This window comes from Mus caroli, chromosome 17 (assembly GCF_900094665.2).
Source record: "Mus caroli chromosome 17, CAROLI_EIJ_v1.1, whole genome shotgun sequence".
Taxonomy (NCBI): Eukaryota; Metazoa; Chordata; class Mammalia; order Rodentia; family Muridae; genus Mus; species Mus caroli.
In genome coordinates, this window is record NC_034586.1 from 38,561,214 (window position 1) to 38,569,730 (window position 8,517).

The window sequence follows — 8,517 nt, forward strand, 5'->3', positions numbered from 1 at the left end:
TATTCTTTGTGTAGAGAAAGGCCATTGATTTGTTTGAGTTAATTTTATATCCAGCTACTTCACTGAAGCTGTTTATCAGGTTTAGGAGCTCTCTGGTGGAATTTTTAGGGTCACTTATATATACTATCATATCATTTGCAAAAAGTGATATTTTGACTTCATCTTTTCCCATTTGTATCTCTTTGATCTCCTTTTGTTGTCGAATTGCTCTGGCTAGGACTTCAAGTACNATGTTGAATAGGTATGGAGAAAGTGAACAGCAGGTCAACTCTTATTAATCATTATTATTATTACTTTTTTTCTCTCTCTCATCACAGATCTTTACTCTACAAAAGCAAAATACATAGCCAAAATTAAGCCAAATTTCTTAGTGATGATGTACCTTAATCTGTGTTTGTCTTCATTGAAAGAAACAAAAGCTGTATCTAAGATCCGTTTTTACTATGACTGCCTTTATATTTCCCTGTATGTTATGCAATAATGGCCTACAAGAATATGATGGCTTGAATAAGAAGCCTTCATAGACTCATATATTTTAATACTTGGTCATCAGGGAATCAGGGAGTAGAACTGTTTGAAGGGATTACAAGAACTAGAAAGAGGAGTTAAGTTGTAGAGGATACAAGCTGTCTTCTTCTTCTTCTTCTTCTTCTTCTTCTTCTTCTTCTTCTTCTTCTTCTTCTTCTTCTTCTTCTACTACTACTACTACTACTACTACTACTACTACTACTACTATTCTTATCATTATTATTATTATTGCTTTACTACAGTCTGTAAATCTCATTCACATTATTTGAATCCTTAAAAATCCCTCTGCCAATTTTAGAAATTAGGCTAATGGAAAAGTTTTAACTAAGGATTCTTCAATGTCAGAACTTGTTTTTTTCACTCTGTCTTCCTTGCCTTCTTCTCTGTTCTGTTGACAGGAGAGGTGTATTGATTCAAAATAACTTTCATTAATTCTTTCTGAAAAACAAATTGGTTAATATATATATAATTTATATATGTACAATTATATTTAAACAATTATAATATATGTAATTAAAATTAGTTTTATTAAATTTTAGATTCTGTCCAAATGTGTGTCTAGGGTTAAGGGTGTATACGTAAATATTTGTTTCCTAGCTGATAGCACTGTGTGGGAAGGTTATAGGACCATAATGAAGTCAAGCCTTATTGGAGAAACTGGGTAATGGGGTATCAGCCTTGAAATATATAGCCTTTCATACTTCCTGTTCATTCTATGCTTCTTGAGTGTGGATCCAAAGTGACCATATGATTCTCAATCCTGCTAGCATACCTCCCAAGACAGAATGTATGGAGTACAAAATAAACCGTTTCTTAATTAAGTTGATTCTTGGTAAGTATTGGTGAAAGTGATGATGAAAATATCTAATGCATAAACTACTTACTGACTTTTAGAGACTGTATAAACATAAACTGTGCTATTAAAATCCTCCAGAGCATGTGGTTACATGGCTTTTTGTCTTTAGATGCCTATGGATTTTGCTTTCTCCTTAAAAATAAACTTTGGAGAAACAATTAGTGTGTCTTATTTGAAAGAAAGAATGGAGAGTATATGAGAGGTTTTGAAAGGAAGAAAGGGGATGGAGAAAGAATGTTATAATGTTATATTCTCAAAAATAAAAATATCAAACACCTTTTTTATTATTATTAAAGCACGTACCTTTTAAGGTCACTTGAATTCTAAGTGATTTACTTACTATCCCATCTTTAAACTCTAAAAGAAAATATTTAATTTCTGGAGAAATAATTTCTGGACAAATTGATATGGTAATAATTATACAATTATTTATTCCTAGAAACTACATTGAGAGTTTTGTATATATATTTTGGTTGTTCATTATGTGGAAGCCTCCTTCTGGTTGGAAAAGAAGGTATTTAATTTAGATGAAAATATTAAAACATTATTAAGAGATTATGAATATGTGGATTGAAGTCCTGATTAAAAAAATGAGATTTCTGTCAGCATAGTCCTTCTGAAGTGAATAAATATCAATATTTCATTTCATTGTGCAGATAAATGAATGGTAGTTCATTGAAATGATGGACATAGCAGACATTACTAAATAATACATTGGTGTACAGTTCAGGCTATTAATGTTTTTCTGTTTCAAATTATAAACATACAAACACATATGTACATGTATTTATTTGAACATGTTTCACTTATGAAAAATATTTATATAAATAGAAATATCCACTGCTGAAGGTAAAGTAAGGAAGACAGTGAATATGGAGTCAGCAACTGGAATTGGTGCTGATGGTAACTGACATGCATCCCACCCAACCCCACTCTACTGACAGCACCAGGCAATTTATGAGTCACCACTGATAGGGCTAATGGGAGGAAAATTTAAATTATCTGGGGCCTGTACTCCCTGTGACCAGTGTAAAACTCTGAACTCTTTTAACTCTTAGGGCCTGGTGAGAAAGAAAAAGAAAGAATCTCTCTCTCTCTCTCTCTCTTTCTCAAACACACACACAGATGCACACACACACATACACATATATACACTGTATGAAGCAAAGCAGTCTCCAACCATCTTACACACACACACACACACATATATATATATATACACATACATACATATATATATATATATATATATATATATATATATATATGTATATACTTATATGCACCTATTCACATTTGGTGGCTAGAGCAAAGCTATTGGAAGCAAGTTCTAACACACACCCACACACACACACAGACGCACACGCACACACAGATGGATGGAGCAAAGCTCCAACAACTTTATTTTTTCTCTTAGCCTTTTAAATATTTCCTATGATCAAGTTCCCTATGTAAGAAAAAGAATTACCATATTGAAAAAAAGATAAATTGTTACACAAAAGGGAGTTACAGCAGGATTTTTTTATTATGTTTAAAGCAGTAGATTTATTTGTCTTTTATTCTACAAACTCATTACAATTTCAAAGCAATAGGTTTTTTTTTAAATGTAAATAGAAATGTTTACACCTTTTTCATGGCCTACCTTTATTATGGTGCACATCTATGGCTTCATCCCTGGGCCTAACCTAGAATTAATGTTTTCTTTGATCCTAAATTTGTTTTAAGCCTATTTTTCTTCCTAGTATAACTTATGTACTTGCAACATAGGAAAGCTTAGTAGACTCCATTTTATGCAGCCTTTATTATTCTACAGGGGAGAGGTGACTCTACCTTTGATTCTGATTTTAAACTTTCTATCAAATGTCATAACTTTTTAAAATTATTTGAATAAAATCATGAATTCTATACACTCACTAATTTATGTAAACACCATTATTTCATGAAAGTCCATCTTCATGCTGATCAGCAGGAAATTTGTCCAGTAGGGTGAGCTATACCCAGGAATTAGTCATGACAGACTATAGACAGGAAGGATCTTTCTTGGTCCAATCACACCTCATCAAAAAAAAAATGAGGAATACAGCAATGACAAACATGAGAAGGCACAGCAGCAGCAAGAAGCAATCCTGGGACAAAGCACTTTGGGTCATGTTTTCTTACTTATGTATTTATGTATGTATTTATTTATTTATTGTTATATGTAAGTACACTGTAGCTGTCTTGAGACACACCAGAAGAGGGCATCCAATTCCATTACAGATGGTTGTGAGCCACCATGTGCTTGCTGGGATTTGAACTCAGGACCTTTGGAAGAGCAGTCAGTGCTCTGACCTGCTGAGCCATCTCACTAGCCTGGGGGTCATGCTTTCAAGGATTCACCCATTGCATCCATGAAAACAGTGGGCTGTCCCCCAGGAAGCTCACTAGCCCACTATAGCTCCTCTTGTATGGTGTCTATCAATTCACAGAAACCCAAAACATGACAGTAGTTAATCCAGAGTGAGGCGTGATTTCTTAGTGATTATGGAATTTCTTGTTGTGGTGAGGACAATGACTTGAAATTGGATAAAAATTCAAATTGTACAATATAAATTAATGGATTTTTATTTATTTACATATTTTTCTGGGGTTTTTTTTGATATGTATTTATTTACATTTCAAATGTTATCCCCTTTCCCAGTTCCTGACCCCCTGAAATACTCTATCCCATTCCCCCTCCCTCTGCTTCTGAGGATGCTCCCCAAACCACCTACCCAGTCCTGCCTCCCTTTCCTGGCATTTCCCTACACCGGAGCATGGAACCTTCACAAGACCAATGGCTTCTCCTCGAATTGATATCTGACAAGGCCATCCTCTGCTACATATGCACCTGGAGCCATGGGTCCCTACATCTGTACTCTTTGGTTGGTGGTTTGGTCCCTGGGAGCTCTGGGGGGGGTCTGGTTGGTTGATATTGCTGTTCTCCCTATGGAGTTGCAAAACTTTTAGAGTCAGTCTTTTCTCTAACTGCTACATTGGGGACCTTGTGCTTAGTTCTTAGTTGGCTGTGAGCATCCACCTCTGTATTTCACAGGCTCTAGTAGAGCCTCTCAGGATACAGCTATATCAGACTGTTTCAGCATGCACTTCTTGGTATCCACAATAGTGTGTGTATTTGGTGACTATATATGGGTTGGATCCCCAGGTAGGGCAGTATCTGGATGGCCTTTCCTTTAGTCTCTGTTCCACACTGTCTCTTTATTTGATCCTATAAGTAATTTGTTCCCCTTTCTATAAAGGACCGAAGCACCCACTCTTTGGTCTTCCTTCTTGAGCTTCATGTGGTTTATGAATTTCCTCTTGGGTATTCTACACTTTTGGTCTAATATCCACTTATCAGTGAGGATGATATTTTCTAATTTCATCCATTTGCTTAAGAATTTCATGAACTCAACATTTTTAATTGCTGAGTAGTACTCCATTGTGTAAATATGCCACATTTTCTGTATCCAATCCTCTGTTGAAGGACACTTAGGTTCTTTTCAACTTCTGGCTATTATAAATAAGGCTGCTATGAACATAGTGGAGCATGTTTCCTCACTATATGTTGGACATCTTTTGGGTATATGCCCAGGAGTGGTATAGCTGGATACTAGGGTACTACTATGTCCAGTTTTCTGAGGAACTGCCAGACTGATTTCTACAGTAGTTATAGCACCTTGCAATCCCACAAGCAATGGAGGATTGTTCCTCTTTCTCCTCATTCTCAAAAAAGTCGTCTGTCAACTGAGTTTTTGATCTTATCCATTTTGACTTGTGGGAGGTGGCATCTCTGAGTTGTTTTGATTTGTAATTCCCTGATGACTAGGGATGTTGAACATTTCTTTAGGTGCTTCTCAGCCATTCAGTATTCCTTAATTGAGAATTCAGAAATGAAAGGGGAGACATAACAACAGAAACTGAGGAAATCCAAAAGATTATCAGATTCTATTACAAAAGGCTGTACTCAACAAAACTGGAAAATATGGAGTAATGGACAATTTTCTAGGCAGATACCAGGTACGAAACATAAATCAAGGTCAGATAAACCATCAAACAGTCCCATAACCCCTAAAGAAATAATCAAACTCAGGGCTAAAATCAACCAAATGGAAAGAAAAAGAACTATATGCAGAATCATCAAAATCAGGAGCTGGTTCTTTGAGAAAATCAACAAGATAGATCAACCCTCAACTGACTTTTAAATAGATACTTGCCAATTTTATGCCACAAGAACTATTCACTATTTGAAAGGAAACTTCTCTAAAAATCTGCCTAGAAATTTGCTTATGCAACAAAAGGTATATGACATTACAAATTGGAAAGTCATCAATAATATTTCCTTCAGAGTTTTCTTAAGGCAAATTAATTTCAAGAGAAAATCTTAAATGTCACCAAGTTTGATACTGTCCTTTTAACTTAGATCTACTTCCATGCTGTTTTATCTTCATATTAGATATTGTAATTTTGTCTGTACTATTAAACTGAAATTTCCATTGTAAAACACAAGCTGATAATGCTGCCCTGCAGTAGATTCTAACACTTCAATTATCCTTTGTACTCTACAACTCACCAAACACCAAATTCCACTCTAACCCTATATAACTGGAAGATATGTTCTTTAGTTCAACTTTATGATTTTTTAAAAAATGAATGTAACACACATGGACAGGGAAAGGGGCAGAGATCCTATGAGAATATACTAATCCATTTCTCAACTCTCATTCCAGATAGTGTTTAACACAAGTCCTCCAACTGGTCAACATACAAAAAACAAATAACATTGAAATGCCCAGCACAGGTTTATGTTGGGCAGGAACTCTGCAGCCAGTTTCACAGCACCCAGAGGAGGCTCCACTCCCAGATGCTCTAGCATGCCCAGGATCTTAGGATCAGAGGTGAGTAGGACACAGCATCTGTTCCAACACCACTGGGAATAACTGGGACCAGCAGGATCTAGAGACACAGGAACACCATCTGAGCAGTGGTTCGGGTTCCTTTCAGTCTACGCTGGTTTAGCTTGTGCACAAACTCTGCAGCCAGGCTCACATCACCCAGAGGAGGCTCAAATCCCAGGTATTTTAACACAGCCAGGATCCCAGGAGCTTGGTCACACCAGGATCTCAGGGTCCAAGAGACAGCTTGACTCTCAGGAACACTGACACAACCAGAATCTCAGGATCACAAGATCCTAGAATCACAGAACCACAGAGACAGCTGGACTATGAGGAGTTCTGACACAACCAGGATTATAGGAAGGACAGGTAGCACTAGAGATAACCAGATGGCGGGAGGCAAGCATAAGAACATAAGCAACAAAAACCATAGCATCATCAGAGCCCAATTCTCTCACCATAATAAGTCCTGGATACACCATCACAACAGAAAAGCAAGACTCGGATCTAAAATCACTTCTCATGATGAAGATAGAGGACTTAAAGAAGGACACAAATAACTCCCTTAAAGAAATACAGGAGAACACAGGTAAACAGGTAGAAGTCCTTAAAGAGAAAACATAAAAATCCCTTAAAGAATTGCAGGAAAACACAATCAAACAGGTGAAGAAAATGAACAAAACCATCTAAGATCTAAACATGAAAATAGAATCAATGAAGAAATCACAAAGGGAGACAATTATGGAGTTAGAAAATCTGGAAAAAAGATAGAGTCATATAGGCAAGCATCACCAACAGAAGCCAAAAGATAAAAGAGAGAATCTGGGGGGGCAGAAGACACCATAGAAAATGTTGACAGTCAGAGAAAATGCAAAATGCAAGAAGGCCCTAACCCACAACATCAAGAAAATCCAGGACACAATGAGAAGACCAAACCTAACAATAATAGGTTTAAAAGAGAGCAAAGGTTCCCAAATAAAAGGGCCAGTAAATGTCTTCGACAAAATTATAGAAGAAAACTTCCCTAACCTAAAGAAAGAGATGCCCATGAACATACAAGAATCCTACAGAACTGCAAATAGACAGGAGGACCAGTAAAAATAAATAAATAAATAAATAAATAAATAAATAAATAAATAAATAAATATAAAAGGAGTAAGGGGAAATGGTCAAGTAACATATAAAGGCAGACCTATCAGAATTTTATACCACACTTCTCACCAGAGACTATGAAAGCTAGAAGATCCTGGGCAGATATCATACAGACCCTAGAACATAAATGCCAGCCCAGAATACTATACCCAGCAAAACTCTCAGTTACCATAGATGTAGAAACCAAGCTATTCCATTACAAAAACAAATTTACACCCTATCTTTTCACAAATCTAGCCCTACAATAGATAATAGATGAAAGCATCAACACAAGGAGATAACACCCTACAAAAACCAAGAAAGTAATCTTTCAACAAACCTAAAAGAACATGGCCACAAAATTTAATTCCACCTCTAACAACAAAAAAAAAAATCAACAGGAAATAACAATCACTTTTCCTTAATATCTCTTAACATCAATGAACTCAATTCCCCAATAAAAAGATATAGACTAACAGACTGGATATGTAAACACAACCCAACATTTTGCTCCATACAGGAAATGCACCTCAGCAACAAAGAAAGACACTACTTCAGAGTAAAAGGCTGGAAAACAATCTTCAAGCAAATAGCTCCGAGATACAAGCTGGATTAGCCATTCTAATATCAAATTTAATTGACTTTTAGCCAAAAAGTATCAAAAAGGAAAAAGAAGGACACTTCATACTGGTCAAAGAAAGAATCTACCAAGATAAACTCTCAATTCTGAACATCTACACTCCAAATGCAAGGGCACCCACATTCATTAAAGAAATCTTACAGCCGGGTATGGTGGCACACACCTTTAATCCCAGCACTTGGGAGGCAGAGGCAGGCAGATTTCTGAGTTAGAGGCCAGCCTGGCCTACAAAGTGAGTTCCAGGACAGCCAGGGCTATACAGAGGAACCCTGTCTTGAAAAGCAAAATGAATAACTAACTAACTAACTAACTAACTAAATAACTAAATAAATAAATAATAAATAAATAAAAAATAAAAGAAAGAAAGAAAAAAGAAAGAAAGAAAGAAAGAAAGAAAGAAAGAAAGAAAGAAAGAAAGAAAGAAAGAAAGAAAGAAAGAAAGGAAGGAA